We start from the raw sequence: 19,852 nt of genomic DNA, 5'->3' as shown, positions 1-19,852 counted from the left end.
TTATTTAGTTATTAAATTTGTATCCCACCCTTCCTCCCAAAGGAGCCCAGGGTGGCAAAGACTTTTGCATGGAAAAATAAAATACAGTGAAAGGTTGTAGAAGTGGGGAGGCCAGTGTTCAAATTCCCACTTGGCCATGAAACTCGCTGGGTCTGTCACAAGCTCTCCGCCTAACCTACCTCACAGGTGGTTTGGGGAGATAAAATGGATAGGTTAGAGAGCCATATTTGCCACCTTGGACTCTTTGGAGGAAAAGCAGGATATAAGGGGAATGATAAATGAATAAATGCACTCTGCGCTGTAAAATTTTGTTGCAGGCCCTATTTGCGGCCAGTGGAGTTGTAGCCCTTGTGTTGTAGCCCAGCTCTTGAGCCCTGGCTCTTTCTTCCTTGGTCAAGACTCAGGGCACCTATAGATTTAACCCTTTGCCCACAGGGAGAAATCTCCAATTGGCAGCATCTTCCTTCCATGTGTGTAGGTAGAAATTTAGCCATGTTAAGGGAAAGGAATCCTAAGAGCCACACAGATATGTATTATTATGCTAGCAGTTCTAGCAAAGGAGCTTTCCTGGAAAACAAACCTCAGTACAAATATAAATCTAAATCTCAACCAACTGTGGAAGCAGCTTGGGATGAGACCTGAAAAGTCACACAGAGGTACCAAAGGAAGCCATTGGTATTGGTGTGTGTATGTGCTTGTGTGTGTGTGTGTTGCAAAGCCTGAATGCTGAAAAGTAATTCTTTCCCCAGTCCCCCAACTTGGAGTTAGCGGCACATTAATCACAGTTGCAGTTTGCAGAGAAGTATAAATCGCACACAGCTGAGGCTTCGCTGATAACTGAACGTTGTTGTTTTAACTCAATTGGGGGGGGGGCGAAAAAACCCACAGAACCTCTGGTGGTGTCCATTCATCCTCTTGCTCAGCAAACACCTCCTGTTTGCAGCTTGGAGGATACTCAGTTCTGCTGCAGGACAAAATTGAGAGCAGTGGGAGAGCATGAGCAGATCTGCAGAAGAACAGTGGCATGTCCCCAAGAGTTTTAAAAGGCAGGTAGCATCAGGCAAATCTGTTGCTATACACATACAAAGACACACACAGACACAGAGACACAGACACACAGACAGACACACACACACGCAGCAGCACTATATAGAATAAGAATCAATTTATTTGGATAAATATAGCTGCAATCCTGCATATATAGTTCCCTGGAAGTAAGCTCTATTGAACTCAGTGGCCCTTACTTCTGACTGCATAAGTTGTTCAACTTGCCAAACAGCTTGAGCTCCTCAAGCTGAAATGGAGGCTTTGCCTTTAAGAAATGCAAACTATCTTGCAAGGAAGGGCTGCTATTGAAAAGGCTAGTCAGAAGTAGGGAGCTCATCAAAGAAAAGGAAAAATGTGTCCAGTGCTATTTTTCGAGAAAAAAATGGTGCCTGAACTCACCATGAACGCCTTCCTTGTTCTCTCATAATGGCAATGGCGCCCATCTGAGAGGTGCCGGAACTGAGTTCCAGTGAGTTCTGGCTGGAAAAAAAACCCTGGATGTGTCTCATCTCTGCATCAATGGCTCCCAAACTTTTCCCCTCACTTACTATTTGAAAATTGCTGGTGGTCTTGGCAGACCACTGACTGCTTTTTCTGCCTGTTGTAGCAATTGTAATATGCTGTGCCAGATGCTATACAGTTTTTTTAATTGTATTTTTGTTCCGTCTTTTATTTTAATTGCATTACAATTTTCATTCTGTTGGAGAAAAATTAAAATACAATTCCAAATCAATATGAATATTTAATATGGACAATGCCATGTACCACCGGAATGAAGCTTACAGACAACTGGTGGTCCACAGACCATAGTTTGGGAAGCTCCACTCTGCATTCTTATTTTCCTTATTCCTTCTTACTTCCTCCATGCTAATCTCAGGTACTCTGGCAGATGAAGCCATTGGTCCTGCTTGTGGGGAATCCTGAAGATGTGCACCTTGGGATTCCCCCTCCACAACACCAAGGTAAGTAAATGGATCACTGGAGCAGAGGGAGAAGGAAGCAGCCTTGATAGCAGGCATTCACAGGATCCAAGCATATGGGATCCAGTTCATCTCATTCCTGTTTGCAGTACCTTTATTAGGTCAACCAAAAATATCACGTCATTATAGATGTCCTTATTCAAACACACATAATACCTGTCTGGATGTGAGCACACAATCACATCTGAAGGTAGCCCTGTTTAGGGAAGCTTTTAATATCTGAAGGACTATTGTATTTTAATATTTTGTTGGAAGCCGCCTAGAGTGGCTGGGGAAACCCAGGCAGATGGGCAGGGTATGAATAAATTATTATTATTATTATTATTATTATTATTATTATTATTATTATTATCATCATCATCATCATCATCATCATCCTTTTGATGCAGCAACTGAATCCATGTACAAGTGAGCATAGATCATGGATGTGTCTACTGTTGGAAGTGCAACACTGGTTTGAAATTCAAGGGTTAATTCTGTTAGTGTTAAAGGCAACTAAGCAAGAGTGGGAGGTGTTGCTTGGCAACCAAGCAGAGTGGCATGATCTTCCCTGAGGGAGCACATGCTCTGACTGACTTTTGCAGTTCTGAAGGAGGTCTTCCTTCCATGTGCAAGGCCTGAACGAAGAGAGGCAAATCCTCTCCGCTTGTTTCTCCTCAAATTATATACTGTTTTTGTTCAGTTTGCTTACTCGAGTGTTATCAGGATTTGTTTTCTCTCTGGACCCTGTCTGCATTGTTTAAGGGACTTTGCTAACACACATGTATCGATTAAATCAGAGCACAAAGAAGGACTCCTGATGCAATTGTGTGCACATCAAGATGCCTCTTTGGGATGTCATTCTCAGCATGGGTATATTCTGTGCTGATGTTTATAGTGGTACCCCAGGTTAAGAACTTAATTCGTTCCAGAGGCCCATTCTTAACCTGAAACTGTTCTTAACCTGAAGCACCACTTTAGCTAATGGGGCCTCCCGCTGCCTCCCTGCTGCACAATCTCTGTTCTCATCGTGAAGCAAAGTTCTTAACCTGAGGTACTATTTCTGGGTTAGTGGAGTCTGTAACCTGAAACATCTGTAACCTGAAGCGTCTGTAACCCGAGGTACCACTGTATTAGTAGGGTAGGGAGAAGTATGGCAATTGGTGGATAAAGTGTCCACTCCAACATTACTTGCAGAAATTTCCCAAGTTAAAATGGATAGCATACAGAGTTCTGGGGCAGAAGGAACCCATGGAGCAAGGGGAAATCTACTAATCCACAGAGTTTCTGTGTGAGTAGCACACTGGTTTCTGGCTACACACATTGCTTCTCCCTACATCTTTATCCTCCCTGCTACAGTGAAACCAAATCTTAAACCTTCTGCCTTTCCGGTTACTTCCTGCAACCAAGCCACTATCGGGGGACACAGGCTGAGTTTTGTGCTAATTCTGCTACTGCTGATCTCGCAAAAAGAGAAAGAGAGAGAGAGACAATAGGGCATTTCAAACATCATGGCTTGATATTGTGCGGAATGGGATGGCAGCCAAGGAATCAGGACATCTGGTAATGCAGCCATCGTGCAGAAGTCCTTGGAGACTGGGAGAGAGTCTTAATTAAAACAAGGAGCTCTTCTATTTTTGCATTAACCTATTGTTATCTTCACTGAAAGACCAGACTCGTTCAATCCCTCTCCTTCCTCTCTGACATTGTTTCATTACCCTCTCTCAGCAGCAAGGCTTAAATTGATATCAAGTCCATTTCATCTGGTGTGCAGATCGAGTGAATGGGTGAGAGCACTGGTCTATTAGGAGAGAGGGGGTTTCCAGCTGAGTAGATACCAAATGGACCATTTACGATGGGACTAGCATGATGCTCCCTTCTCTTCTGCACAGTATGAGAGTGGTATGAAAGTATATGCTTACCACTGGGTTCTGGTGTACCAAAAAGTATTAGAATTATAATCACCCCTCTACCCAGGAGTTCCAGAAATTGTGAGCACTATCTTCACAACAGCTTTCTCAGCTAAAAAGTTATTTTCCCAAGGATAGCCTTCATGAATGAATTTGGACCCAGCTTCAAATTTCAAATCTTCTTCTTCTGTCAGTTTCTGCTTTATTGTTGCATTCTTCATTTTTGGTGTTTAAAACCTCTCTCTCTCTCTCTCTCCAGCAGTGTTCTTGAGTATCCAGATGTTGTCAGACTACAACTCCCATCATCCCCAACCACTTGGCTAAGCTTGCTAGGGGATGATGGAAGTTGCAGTCCAGTAACATCTGATGGGGCTCCAAGGTTGAAGAGCACTGCTTCACAACTTCCAGTTACAAAATGCCACTTTAATTAGTATACTTTAGGTTAGGATTCTAGTTCAGCATGTGCTTTTCTGAGTGCTCTGCTCCACTCACCCACCCACATGTGTCACTGTGAGAATAGCTATGTTCCAGTCCATGCCTTATGATTTATTTCCCTTGCTAAAGCTTATTCCACCTATATGGAAAGTTGTGCGCCAAACACTACATTATCTAGTCTGCCTCTCCTCTCACATCAAGGTGTTCTATGACTCTCAGTGGGTCATTGCCTCTGTCTAAAAATAAATGGTGTTATGATTAGTTTTCACTTGTATGTTGATTTAATTAAATCCTGCCATCATAACATGCACTGTGGTGCAACCGTGTCATCCTCATGTTATTAAAAAGGGCCATCTTTGTTCTTTTTCTGAACTCCTTTTCTTTCCTCCTTCCTCAGTGGTTTCATTTTTGATTGAAACTGTTTTCAAGTCAGGATCAGCTGCAATAAAATAAACCTACAGAACCCAAAAACAGGGGAGGGAAAAAGAGAGCAACAGCTGGAAGTCAACATTGTGGCCAAAATTGCCAAATGGCTTATTTTTCAGCAGACAAAAAGATTTCAACAGAATTATTGCTGTTTCACATTTTCAAAGTGCAACTAGCTTGCACTACTACTTTATTTATTACATTAATATTCCACTATTTTCTCCAAGGAGCTTAAGGTGGAGTACAAGGTTCTCCCTTTCCTCATTTAATCCCTACTGCAACTCTGTGAGGTAGATTAGGCTGAGGGACTATGAAACGTCCAAGATCGCCCAGTGGGATTCATGACTGAGTGGAGCTTTGAACCCTGGTCTCCCAGGTCCTAGTCTGACATTCTAATCCCTACATGACTCTATCTATCTATCTATCTATCTATCTATCTACCGTATTTTTCGTCCCATAGGATGCTCCGTCCCATAGGACGCACCTAGTTTTTTGGGGGGGAATTTCCTTTATTCCCCCCCCCCAAACCAGGCCGGGGAACAGCGGGATGGCGGCGCTGCGCCTCCCCGCTGTCCCCTGAGCTTGTGGGGCTGGCCGATGTCTGCCCGGCGCACAGGGCGCTCTGCTTCAGGGCGCCCTGCGCGCCGGGCGGCAGGCTGCTATCTGCAGCGACGGGAGCCCTGCGGGAACTCCCGCGGGCTCCCCAGGCTTGCTGATAGCTTCCTGAAGCCTGGAGAGCGAGAGGAGTCAGTGCGCACCGACCCCTCTCGCTCTCCAAGCTTCAGCGAAAGCCTGTATTCGCCCCATAGGACGCACACAGATTTCCCCTTCATTTTTGGAGGGGAAAAGGTGCGTCCTATAGGGCAAAAAATACGGTATCTGCACCTAATGAAATATGGAGCAGTTTGCAGCTTTTTTTTTTTTTTACTAGCCACACATTTTAATCATTTTTTAGTATTGTTGGTTTTTTAAAATGATGTTCTATATTTAAGCATTCTCTGCTACCTTGAAACTATAGGAAAAACACAAAGGTATATAAGTGTGTGTGTGTGTGTGTGTGTGTGTGTGTGTGTGTGCGTGTGTGCGTGTGTGCGTGTGCACGTGTGTGTGTGTGTGTAACAATAAATATACCCTTTCCTGGAAGTTGACCCACTGAATTCAATGGAAGTTACTTCTAAGTTGACATGCATATGCAATCCTATGCATATTCTACTTGGCATAAATCCCCAGTGGACACAGTGAGGCTGACTTTTGTGTAAACGCAAATAGGATTGTGCTAATTCCTTGATGATGTTAGAGAACAACCCCAAAATCATCATGCTTGGTGTGGTGAGGCAAGACTTCATAGGAATTTCAGATGCACAGGATTCACATGACCCTGTTCTCTTGTGGTCACAGAATCCTCAAGACAACAGTGACAAGAGGATAGGAAGTCCCAAATCAAAGACTTGGAATGTATGAAAGCAAACAAACAGGACATCTCCACCCTAAGCAGCATAAAGTCACCAGTTTTACTGTCTCAAATGTACAATCTGTGTACAAAATACAAAGAGGGGCAGAGGGAAGCATGATCATAAAATGATAAAAATATCAGTGGTCAGATTTATACCCATATATGCGATCAACTTGTTGTCACATGAAAATACAATTCACAAAGGTGCATATGTTGATCGTGCTAAATCGTGAAGGTCGGTCAGCCCACTCTTTTCATAAAGGAACTTATTCATGAGTAGATATACTCAAATAAGGCATCACTGCTCATGCAGCCATTACCTGAGCGAATTTACCAAGGAAGTTATCCTTTAGTTTCTATGAACAGGAATCTTCCCGACCAGCCTACCTCAACCTAGTTCTCTTCAGGTGTTTTGGCCATCAATCTCAACCGGCATGACCAATGTTCAAGGATGAAAGGAATTGTGGTCCAAAATATCTGTAGGGGAACCAGATGAGGAAGGCTGCATTGGAGTGAATTAAAAAGTTCTTCAATCTACTAGATACAAACTTCTAGTCTGTATCTCCTATTTTGAGTTCTTACAACTGTATCTGTAAAAAGTGACTCAATACTTGTGAAAAAGAAAGGGGTGGAGAGGGAAAATGTAGTTAATTATAACCTCTGTTTTAACTTGTCCTTGGACACGGCATCATGTCACGAGGGATCCCCGCAAAAGCAAGAAACAGGCACATGTTTCTTGTCTCACATGTAAAAAGGGGAAAAGGGGGCAACGGGTTTGGCATGATGTATGAAATCCAGTCATACCTCTTGTTACGTTTGCTTCAGGGTAAATCTTTTCAGGTTGCGTCCCGCGACGACCTGGAAGTACCGGGTTACTTCCAGGTTTCACCACTCGCACATGTGCAGATGCTCAAAATGATGTCATGCGCATGTGCAGAAGTGGCAAATCGTGACCTGCGCATGCACAGATGCACAGACGTGGGTTGCGTTCTGCTCATGTTGCGAACGGGGCTCCGGAACAGATCCCATTCGCAACCAGAGGTACCACTGTATTAGATAAGATGGATCATAGAATCATATAACCTTAGAGTTGGAAGGGACCCAAGGGACCCCAAGGTTCATTTAGTCCAACCTGCTGCAATGCAGGCATCTCAGCTAAAGCATCCATGACAGGTGACCATCCAACCTCTGCTGAAAAACCTCCAAGGAAGGAGAGTCCACAACCTCCCCAGGGAGCCCATTCCCCTGTCAAACAGCTCTTACTGTTCCAAGGTTCTTCCTGATGTTTAGTCAGAATCTCCTTTCTTGTATCTTGAAGCCATTGATTCAAGTCCTACCCTCCAGAGCAGGAGAAAACAAGCATGTTCCCTCTTCCATGTGGCAGCCCTGAAGATATTTGAAGATGACTATTTTTAAAAAATTCCAAAAGTACATTGAATGTACATTAAAAAAAAGAGTATGCCCAAAGGAAAACTGGGCAGAAATAATCGAGAGCAGCAGGTATCAAAGGAAGGCCTGCCAAATACCTGACTTACTCTTGTGCTGAATAAATCTACCACAGAGCTTTCCCCACTGCATGTGTGTGGTGTGGAAGAGGCACACTGCATTAGGAGGCAGCAACAGAAAATAGAGAGAAAAGCCAGAGTGGAAGATAAGAGATGTTTTGGCAACATCTTATCTGTCCTCTCCCTGAGAAAGCTGTTACAGAGGGGACATGAACAAACAAGGTTTGCTCTGGAGCTGTGTGCTCCTGAAAGTTGTCTCTTTATTTGTGGGCAGAGAAAGGAGGGGCAGAGAATTGAGGTTGGTCCCTTAGGGCAGTGTTCCCCAACCTTGGGCCTCCAGCTGTTTTTGGACTACAACTCCCATCAACCCTCGCTAGCAAGACCAGTGGTCAAGAATGATGGGAATTGTAGTCCAAAAACAGCTGGAGGCCCAAGGTTGGGGAACACTGCCTTAGGGCAAATGGGGCACTGCCCCACCAAACTCAGTCTTGATCCCCAAGCCCACCAGCCTCCTTACTCACATCCAGATCAGTAGGTGCCCCTGACTCTCCGCTTCCTCTTCCTTACTCTTCCTGAGTGTTGTCCTTGCAGAACTGGGCAGGGAACAGGATGGGGACAAAACTAGAATTAGTCCACATTCCCACGATACATTTAAAGTGCAAGCATGCCACTTTAAATAGTCGGAGCTTTCCCAAAAGAATACCAGAAACTGTTCAGGGGGTTGAGAGTTGTTTAAAAATGTAAAGGACCCCTGACAGTTAAGTCCAGTCATGAACGACTCTGGGGTTGCAGCACTCATCTTGCTTTACTGGCAGAGGGAGCCGACGTTTGTCTGCTCCACAGACAGTTTTTCTGGGTCATGTGGCCAGCATGACTAAACCGCTTCTGGTGAAACCAAAGCAGCGCACGGAAATGCCATTTACCTTCCTGCTGGAGTGGTACCTATTTATCTACTTGCACTTTGACGTGCTTTCGAACTGCTAGGTTCAAGAGTTGTTAGAGGACTCCTATTCACTTCTGAGAGTTACAATTCCCTGTGAAGAGGGATTCATACTGAAAACAGCTCTGGAAATTGTAGCTCTGGGAGGGGAATAGAGGCCTCCCATTCTTGATCTAGTTCATTATTGTCTACACTAACTGGCAGGAGCTCTCCAGGATTTCCCAAACCCTCCCTGGAGAAGCTGGGGATTGAACCTGAGATCTTCTGCATGCAAAGCAGATGCTCCTCCACTGAGCTATGGCCCTTCCCACAGGTAGAAGTTGCAGCAGGAAATAAAATCCTGTATGCATTTTGGTGGGGGAGCTGGGGAAGAACCTCTTAACAAATCACTGTTTGGATCCAAATGACAAAATCATCTCTGAAGTATGGAATTCAGGCCTGGCAAATTGAAAGCACCCTTCAAATGTTCATTTCTGCAATCAAAGAAGCAATCAAAGAATCCAAAGCGGTGTGTAAGCAGGGGAACTCTTTATGTGAACTCAGCCATCATCCAGCCCTGTCATTTAAATATGTTTCTCCTCCACAAGAGGCACAAAGCTGCTTCTCTGGAGTGTGTGTTAGGAGAAGAGTGAGGGGAGCGTTTCTGCAGGTAATTAGCCCCGGCTGCTAATCACATCAGCCAAAGATGATGAGCAAATTAAAACTTCAGCCAAGCAGTTAGTCTGAAGGTTTCCTCCTGTGTCCCAGAGCAGCAGAGCTGGTTACCGTGAATCTCTGATCTGTAAATCCAAGCAATGGAAGGAGATCAGGGCTACATTCCCATGGGAATTGAAAGGCCGGCTGTAGATCCAGGCTGACAACACCTAATCACCGAAAGGAACTGGTGGACCTCCTGCTCCATCTGCTTGCCAAAGGCCCCAGGATGTCAACAGCCAATGCAGAGATTTGAACCTCAGACCAGTTGTTGAAATCCAGCCCAATGAAATGAGAGCCAAAGGGCCAAATTAAATGTGATGTCAAACTGGTGCGACTGCAGTGAATGTGTCTCCCTTTTTTCTTCTGAGACCCCATCCTCACTATGCATCGAAGGCATCATACCACTTTAAACAGTCATGGCTTCCCCCAAAGAACCCTGGGGAGTGTAGTCTGCTAAGGGTGCTGCGTGTTATCAGGAAATCCCTATTCCTCTTGCAGAGCTACAATTCCCAGAGTTCCCTGGGAAGAGGGATTGGTAGTTTAAACCACTCTGGTGCAGATGGGGCCATAGTAACAACCATGGTGGGGTGCTGATCTAGATTTGGACTACAGTGTGGGAGAAAGGAGGTTTAACTCTGCACACACACACACACACAACAAGAACAACAACAACAACAACAACCCTGATAAAAATTATCTTTCTATTAACTGTGCAGTGCTGATGGAAGCTTCACTCCTGGGGCAGGTAACAGCAGCTTTGGTGAAGGAGCTACTTTCATCAGGACCACAGTGTTGGGAAGAGCTCACCAGCACAATGTTGCCCTTCTCCCTACCATCTCCCAGATGCTCTTTGACACTGAGATACAGGGATGAATGAGAAATGTGCTTCAGTTTGCATTTAAAGACAAACCTAATTCATGCTTTCCCAAACAAGACACAAACTAACATTCACACTGCTCTGAATGTTGCAATGCAATTCTTCAGTCAAGTAATGTGTACCCAAAATGCACAAAGTGCGCATTTAAGTGCATATATTCGTGAAAATGCTAGGGGAAATTGTTTTGCAAAAATGTGTTTGCAAGGGGGGGAATTACACACAAATTCTAATTAATTTTCATGAGGGCTTTTTTTAAAAAAAAAAGAAAGAAAACTGATGTGAAAATGTGAAAAACTGAACCTAAGATTGGGAAAATGAGAGGCTACGAGAGACCAAAACTGAGATTTGCATATCATAGCATGCATACTGTTATTGACTTTAAATTGTTTAAACTGTTTTAAAACTTGCATTGTTTTGAAGTTGTAACCCACCCTGGGAAGGGCAGGTAAGAAATCAAATAAATGGTCCTAATAAGGATGATTAATAATAATGCTTTATTCAGCTCTCCTTTGAGAATCAGGCATTTCCTTAATGAAGTTTAAAGGAGGAGGAGAACAAGTCTTTGGCAATGGAAAGAGGAAGGGACCGAGTAAAGGGCAAGAGTTTAATTTAGCTTCATCTTCTTGCAGATAAACATTTACGTTGGTCTAAAGGCCACTGGAGAAGTTAACTGCGCCCATTCTGCGTCAAAGATGTGGGATTTCTGCCACCTGCTTCCAGCTCTGTTACGCGGGCTGTCCTATCCCTTTTCCTCCCCCAACTATTTATGGATTCCTCTTCCCTTTGCAAGCTGGGCTTGTAAGCAGCTTTCTGCCAAAACAAGCTCTGATGATTAAGCTAACTACTTCACAAGGCTCAAGGCTTATACCTCCCCTATTTACTGTTCCAGAAATAACTCAGGAAAAATAAAAGCAGATCTAAAAACCTCAAATATGCAGAGGAATATTGGGGAGGTGTTGAAAGAGCCAGGTACCCTCTCCTGATCATGTTGAGGAAATGTGATGTCAGAGGAGCAGAGGGTGGTCTGTTAGGGCAGATGGGGCAGTGCTCCACCAGGCTCAGTCTGGTCTCAATCAGCTCTCAATGACCCAGTGGCATAGTGTGGGTTGCCAGTGCCCGGGGCTGTGCAGAGGGCAGGGTGGAAGGCAGGAAAATGGACAGAGTACGCATGTGCATTCAACTGCCTAACAGTGTCTACATCACCCAGGAGACTGCAGCCGCAGAGATAAGAAAAGAAGAGTTGTTTCGCTGTTTGGAGAGGTCACTTCCTGGTTCACATGGAGAAGATGTTTCCCACAGAGTCCATCGACGGAGGCGCACAGCTGTATTGGGGCAGCACCGGGCATTGAAATGTTGTGCCACCTATCAATTTTGCACTCCGGGCAACTGCCCCTGCAATCCCCATGTTACGCCACTGCACCGACCTGTCTTCTTACTTACAACCAGTCTAAAGTGTGGCACTGCCTATCGGTAGGGCTGCACACCAGATTCAGCTGAGGCCCAAGCTAAATCGGGCCTATTCAGAGGGATTCGGGACTTGGTCAAGTTGGGCTGAGACAGCCATGGATCACTCCCAAGAGAAGGTAGGAGCCTGACACAGTCTCACTTTCCTGTCTGATGCCCTGTTCCTGAAGCAGCACCCTGCAGGATCCATGCCTCCATACAACAGCTGTTTCACAGAGGTATCAATCCTGCAAGGATTGTTATCCTTCACAAGCCAGTTCCCTGCACAGCTTCCAAAGGAACACCCCATATAGAATTGAACCCCTGCCCATACACTCTTGACTGGCGGGGATGAAGAAGACACAATTTCTCCTTCTTCCACCTGCCATTGGATGTGTAATAACAATAGTCATAATATTTGTACCCCTTCCATCCAGTTGGGTGCCCCCCAGCCACTCTGGGCAGCTTCTAGCATATACGAAAACATAATAAAATATTATGTTTAATTAACTTTATACAGAGAGTGAGAGAACTAATTAAACATTAACCCCACCCCAAAGTAATACAGGACTGGATCCAGGATGTGGTGGTTGGTTCCTGGGTTGCTCTTGCAGGAATGGATTGACAAGGGGGAGATCCCCACATGCCATCCCATTCTAGATGTTCCCCTACCATCAGGAACAGATTTGAGCTGTGCTGGATTTAGGGCGGTGTGGGCAGTTCCCCTGCATAGGGCACTGACCCAAGGGGGCACAAAATTCAGAAGATCCAAAATTGATGAGTTCCATTGAGAAGATTTCCAGGCAACATATTACAAAAGTCCACCCCTAGATTTGTGGGGAGTGGGGCTTAAGGGGGCCATAAGAACCTGTCTTGTGCTGAGTCACACCCTTGGTCCATCTCAGTACCGTCTACACTGACTGGGAGCAGCTGTCCAGGGGTTCAGGCAGGACTCCCTCCCAAACTAGAGAGGTCATGGATTGAACACAGGACCTGCTGTATCTACAAGCAAATACTCTGCTACTGAGCTGCAGCCCTGGAAGCAGAAATGCCCTGTTCCCTATGCGGAAGAAAAGTTTGCTTCCAAAACTTCTCTATCCAGGATCCTCAGACCCTCCAAGTGTCTCTATTTTCCAGGGATGATCCTGATTTAGAGAAGCCGTCCCAGTTTCTGATTTGATCCTGGAATGTCTAGGATGTCCCTATTTTCACTGGAGAAATGTTGGGGGGGGGGTATGGAGTTATCTGACTTCTGAGCTGTCTGAAGGCAGTCCTGTATGGGGATGTTTTTTCTAATGTTTAATATTTTATTATGTGCTGTTATTTATAGTTAGAGAGATGATGATAGATGATAGATAGATAGATAGATAGATAGATAGATAGATAGATGATAGATAGATAGATAGATAGATAGATAGATAGATAGATAGATGATAGATAGATGATAGATAGATATAGATAGATAGATGATAGATAGATAGATGATAGATAGATAGATAGATAGATAGATAGATAGATAGATAGATAGATGATAGATAGATAGATGATAGATAGATAGATAGATGATAGATAGATAGATAGATAGATAGATAGATAGATAGATAGATGATAGATAGATAGATAGATAGATAGATAGATAGATAGATGATAGATAGATAGATAGATAGATAGATAGATAGATAGATAGATGATAGATAGATAGATAGATGATATAGATAGATAGATAGATAGATAGATAGATAGATAGATAGATGATAGATGATAGATAGATAGATAGATAGATGATAGATAGATAGATGATAGATAGATAGATAGATGATAGATAGATAGATAGATAGATGATAGATAGATAGATGATAGATAGATAGATAGATAGATAGATAGATGATGATAGATAGATAGATAGATAGATAGATAGATAGATAGATAGATAGATATGTTGGAATCTGCCCAGAGTGGCTGGGGCAACCCAATAAGGTGTGTGGGGTATAAATAATAAAATTATCATTATGGAATGGGACGTCCCTATTTTCATCAGAGAAATGTTGGAGGGCATCCTTCCCTGTAAACAGAGATAAGACTTTTCCTGTAAGAGGAGCCTCAGGAGCTGTGGCCTCACACAGTTGGACCCTGTCAGGGCAGCATATAAGAGCATTCTGCACTGCACACTGAGCTCAACACACATTCTGTTGCCATTAGCTTCCATATAGTCTACATTTTCTTACAGATGCACGGAGGCATCTGCCTAGAAGAAGGGAAAGGGCACAAACTTTTCCCTTGGTGCGGCAGCAAGGCCTCCTGGGAGCTTCCCAGCCACCAAACGCATTCAACAAACAACCGTCCCCCTGCAGTAATAGCCCCACGCTTGAATGGTGCCACAATAAATCAGCGTTCTGTGCACATTACAATACATTGTCTCCCTGCAGTGTGCTGCACCCTGCTCTCTGCAGCTCACTTTCGATTCCATCAGAAGGCACCGTCTCCCTTCCAGAAGATGCCCAGTATTCTAGCCACCAAGCAAAAAAGAGAAAAGGATCAACATTACCATCCACTTCAGAGTAAGTACATAACTTGCGTATATACATATTTTTTGCAAAACAGTCATAACTCGGACTGTCAGCTCCCTGAAGAAAGCATAAGCCCTCAAAGGCTGTTGGGGATGTTGAATCCCTGTCCCTGACCTCCACATGTTGATCAGCTCTGAGTTCACAAAGCTGGCAGGCATAAAAGCTGCGGACAAGTAGGCTCTGTGTACACAGAGCTGATCAAGGCTTGGAGGTCAGGGGGAGATGACAGAACACCCCGTGTCCACCTTTGCGCACTCTGTCAACACATTCCAAACATGTGTAAAGGGCTTTAGCTGATGACTCATGTGCATTTTAATTGATTAGTCAACTAATCCGTCCAATTTGCATATGAACCACACAACCATTCTGAAGGAAATAAAGCAAATCTCTATAAACTGAAACAACAAGTAACGGGAAATGCAGCATTTAGTTCTTATACTGCGGCCAGGATTTCAAACAAATTAACTGGTTCACATTTGCAGAGCCTTCGTTTTGAGCAGGAGATACTTTCCTTTTCCTTCTACTTCAAAGATTCCCCCTTAAGACCCTGGAAGGTAAGGTAAAGGTAAAGGACCCCTGGACGCACAGAAATGCCGTTTACCTTCCCGCCGCAGTGGTACCTATTTATCTACTTGCACTGGCAGGCTGCTAGGTTGGCAGGAACTAGGACAGAGCAATGGGAACTCACCCCGTCACAGGGATTCAAACCGCTGACCTTCCAATTGGCAAGCCCAAGAAGCTCAGTGGTTTAGACCACAGTGCCACCTCCAGTTGGTGTAGACCATTAGTCTGAGTCTTTATAAAGCAGATAACTATATTTATACCTTTCTCCCCCACCACGGGAGGTCTGAATGGTGGCAACATGAAAGCAGGTGTTTTCAGTGGCGGCTCCTCACCTCCCTGGGGAGGCCATCTTTACATATCTTTCGGTGCCAGGCAGAAATATTCATTTGGCTTTTAACTATATAGGGGCTTTTGGCTACGGTGATTTTGTTAAATGCTGGGTTTAATGTATGTACATGTTTGTTTCTTTTCTTAAAATATTGTAAGTCACATTTTGTTGCCATGGCAAAAAAGTGACTAGTAAATTTAGTTTAATAATGATGATGATGATGTGCTCTTTCCTGATTAGCACACACATATCATTCATCACACATATTTCTTTCTTGTGACAGAAGAATGCCAAGCTATGTATTTTTACTGTGTGTCCTCACTGGGGGAAATGCTCATGTACTTTTAACCAGCGCACCACCCAGGGGGAGGGAGAGCTATACTTAAACCTGTACCCATTGTAGTAATTGACCCTCTTGTCTATCATAACCTTTCTTGAGCCAAAGTTGAATCATATAAATACTTATATTTCCATTTTCAACTTTAGAGACTTTCCTTCCTGCTTGGATCCTACACATAGCAGAGGAAGCACTTTTCATAAGCACTCAAAGTGATTAGGTTACCCCAATAATCTTTGCCACATGCCAGTAAAGTAAGCCAGAGTGCTTATCCTGCATATTACGGTTGGGGGAGGAGTTGAGGCTGAGAGACAGTGGGTGAGTTTCAGTTCAAGACACATTCTGGCTGGGAAAAAGGCGAAGCGAGGTTAGTGAGGGGCATGACCTGGAGAGAGGGTGTGATTTATGAAGAGTCTTAAAGGATAGATATAGAGGCATTGGGCAGGGGGCACATTTGGCCTGTAGCTCTGGGAGGGGAATAGGGATCTCCAGCAACTCTCAGCACCCTTAACAAAGTAAACATCCCAGAATTCTTTGGAGAAAGCCACTAGTGTTTGAAGTGGTTTCATACTGCTTTAAATGGATGGTGCGAATGTGGCTACTGTGAATGGGATCCAAGCCAAATCACACACACACACACACACACACACACACCACCACCACCACCACCCCTAATCTCCACTTGAAGAAATGAGATCTGTTAGCATTGTCGAGGAAGGACTCTCCATATCACTCGGGAGCAGACTTGAAGAGTTGGGCCGCCGAAACATGGCACATGGCTACACAAATGAATCACGGCTCTATTAAGTCGCCAAATGTAATTCTGACAGAGATGGCAAGGGCTTAACGTTCTCTCTCCCTGATCTCTTCCCCCTTCGTCTCCTCCCTCCATCTTTCTCTCCCCCCCCCCTTTTTTTTATTTTGCTTTGATTCTTTTGACAGCCAATTTCTTGGAGAGTTACTCTAGGTTACATTGTGCCACCTCTAATGGAATTCAAAGCTTTAATTCAGAAAGTGGCCACTCTTGACCTCCAACCCCATTGCCACCCACTCTGCCACCCCCTTCTTTCTCCGTCACCATGGCAATGAATAGCGAGTGGGGGAAAATGGGAGCAAGTGAAGTCTAAAGCTTTTCACACCAAAAAAAAAAAAAAAACAAAAGAGAGAGAGAGAGAGAAAGATGAATGAAACTCATTCATCACTGAGTGAGAGACCCAGAGAGAAGTACGACTGGAAAAGCAAATCGTAAGAGAGGGGAAGGGGGAGAAAGAGATGGAGGGAGGGGAAAGGGGGGGAAGAGAACACGGTAGAGAAAAAGATGACTTCATGCAGGAAGTTATGTGATCTGAGAAAGGAAATAAAAGGACATACTGGTAAGAATGCAATCCTCTTTATAAATTAAGGGCTTCATTCAACAACAAATCAAGAAGATGAGGCAACTTGCCCAAATTTTTTTTGCAGGGAGGGGTTGTTTGCATGAGTATGTCATAAACCCAATTGAGCATTTGGGATGCTCAAATTCATGCCATGCCACAATCTCAATTTTTTCAGACGTTTTCCACCCCTCCAAAACAGATCATTATTTCCTCCAAATTTCTGTGGATGCAAGTGTTCTCAGCTTATCAATGCAAGGTAGCACATTTTTTTTCTTCCCAATAAATACTTGCCCCACACTTTGCAGCCTCGCCAGCTGCCCATGCTTTCTGATCTGAAAAATCCCCATGAGAGTTCGCTCATGACGCCACCCCCTGGGCTTTCATTGCAGCGCAGGCACCTGGGAAGGCTGCATTGCATGAACTGCTGATGAGGTGATTTGCAGAATGAAAGAAAGGACTCTCAGAAACACCCTTTTGCCACCTTGGGTAAGTCAGGTAAGCATATGGAAGGGGGAGGAAATAATTCCTTATTTTGATGGAGAGAAAATTCCAAGTGGAAATTTACTGCACCATTCCAATGAATAGGGAAGAATGTGGACACAGAAGTCCCTACTATAACTCTTCCTGTCACTGGGATTGCGTAAACACAAATTTGGCTTTTTTATAGATAAATAAATAACCAGAAATATATCTTTAAAAGTACAATAAATTGGACATTACTGGAAATAATTATTTCTCCAAACTTTTAAATTTAGATGTCTAGTTTACTGGTGCTGTCCATTCTTCTTCTTTGGCGATCACTTGTAGCCGAGTAAGATTGTTTTCCATGAACATGGTCTTAACTTTGAGTCTGTAAGTGACTGTGGAAGCCAATTCTGGATCCACACCTCCTTCCACAGTGGGGACATAAGTTTCCGGGTGGAAGTTCATCACAGTGAGGGTTTGCCAAACTTGCCTTCCTCTTAGCTCATTTCTCCCTTTTGCCCTGAGTTTGGCTTCTTCAAAGTCCAAGACACCTTTGGAGCTGTTCTCCAGCTGAACCACTCATAGGCCAATGTTTCCCAGTTATCCGTACTTAAACTACATTTTTAAAAATTTGCCTTGAGAACATCTTTAAGCCTTTTGTTGTCCACTGGTATTTCACAGGTTGTGCTGTTAGAATTCTAGCCTGTAATAGTTACACGTGACTCAGAGTAACTGTGTATACCCAAGGCAGGGCTGAAATCCCACCCATCCTCTTTGCTGCCTCATTCATAAGAAATGAAGAAAAAACAACTACCTGACTTTTAGGAAACATCTGAAGGCAGCTCTGTTTGGGGAAGTTTTTAATGACTGATGTTTTAATGTATGGTATTTTTAATCTTTTGTTGGAAGCTGCCCAGAGTGGCTGAGGAAGGAAGGAAGGAAGGAAGGAAGGAAGGAAGGAAGGAAGGAATAGCATTATTATTATTATTATTATTATTATTATTATTATTTAGTACTAGGGGAGTCTTTTTTCAATTTAGATGAGCAAGGACTAGATTCCTGATAGCGGGTTCACCATGTGTGAACAGAGTTCTGACATCTCCTGTTTGCCCACACAACCTCCATAAAACACCACTATGGGATGATGTGGCATCGCTGTATCAGGGACTTCTGGGTTTTTAAAAAGGCACTTCTCAGTGCCAGCTACAGGGCTGTCTCCCCTACCACCAAAGCACTCACCAGAGCAATATTTGTGCTATGATTCTGCAGGGATTGTTGGTAAAATAGCCACCGTGAAGAGGAGCAACAATATCTGGTGAGCTTCTGGGGGTTTTACAGGGCTTTGCACATCTGCACTTCATGATGTTTCTTAAAATACCATTGCATTCACTCTCAAGTGAATGTTCCCTTTCGTTATAAAAGCAGATATGTGCAGTGGTGCAAGGGAGCCCCCCATCCTTCCCCTTTACATGCATAAGCATGCTGATTAGCAGGACATTGGGGGCAACAAAAATAATGACTTATAGCAGATCTAGATCTAGATCTCCCGAGAGTTGTTACAATAGCAAATGGGGATGGATGAATCTGACCATTGCGGGTTCTCTTTTTCCAATCTTGAGTTCACTTCCAGTTTGTGATTTAAAAAAAAAAAAAAAAAAAAAAATCCTGAACATTCATCATCATTTCAGTGCAAACTTATCCTAATATACACATTTTTTGTATGCAATTTTCCCTAATACGATGCATTTTTGTACATATTACTTGGCTGGAGAACTATTACAAAATTTAGAGAAGTGCTCATTTCAAATGATGGCTGTGTTTTGTTTCAAATATTCAGTCACCCACCCGCCTAGCAGCACTTAAGAAAGTGCAGGTACAAAGACAGGACTCAAAACTATTAAAGATCCAAGTGGAAATTTATATCTTTGAATTTAAATCTACAGCGGAAACTGTTCACGGTCCAGTTTCTTCTCCACAAGTTCTTCCTTAAGTATTCTCTTTTTGTGTTTCTTTATAAGCAAGATAATTGGATTGGAACGGACTTAGCAGACAGATTTTTTTTCCCCTGTACTGAATAGACTAACTTAAGCAGCTTTTAGGTAGAATGCTGTGAACGGACACTGGATTAGTGCTGTCTGTCATCATAATGTGATTTTTATTTTTACAAAAACATTTAAAGTTTTTCTTATAACTGCCAAACCTCCATTGGGATAACCTAACGTTGCAACTCCTAGACTGGAGGGGTGATTGGGGCTTGGAATCAGGTCTCTATTGAGGGCCACATCAGGAATTCAGCATGAAGTGGAAAAATGCACACAACACCCATAGAGCACAATTCATCAAGTGATGCAACCCTCCTTGAAATTAAGCTGGTAAGCAGGGACAATTCTTGATAAACACATAGGCCTGGCATCCTTGGCCACGCAGTGCCAGAGCATTCATCAGTAATGTAGGAGTAACACCTATAATGTCATGGCTTGTGACGTATTGGTAAAACAGAGGGATTGAACTATTCAGAAAAAGT

General features: G+C 43.6%; 1 protein-coding gene across 3 annotated transcripts in view; it reads right to left on the bottom strand.

The window, feature by feature from the left end:
• Positions 1–19,852, bottom strand: part of PTN (pleiotrophin) — an 86,571-nt gene that overhangs the window by 45,396 nt on the left and 21,323 nt on the right. The window contains exon 2 of one of the 3 annotated variants that reach the window (XM_077935078.1): positions 8,257–8,328. The exons of the other annotated variants lie outside the window; for them this stretch is intronic. The gene's annotated coding sequence lies outside the window, so the exon portion shown is untranslated. The remainder of the gene's footprint in view (positions 1–8,256; positions 8,329–19,852) is intronic. 3 annotated transcript variants of the gene reach the window in all.

This window comes from Podarcis muralis, chromosome 10 (genome assembly GCF_964188315.1).
Source record: "Podarcis muralis chromosome 10, rPodMur119.hap1.1, whole genome shotgun sequence".
Lineage (NCBI taxonomy): Eukaryota > Metazoa > Chordata > Lepidosauria > Squamata > Lacertidae > Podarcis > Podarcis muralis.
This window is presented reverse-complemented; position numbering and strand designations above follow the sequence as displayed.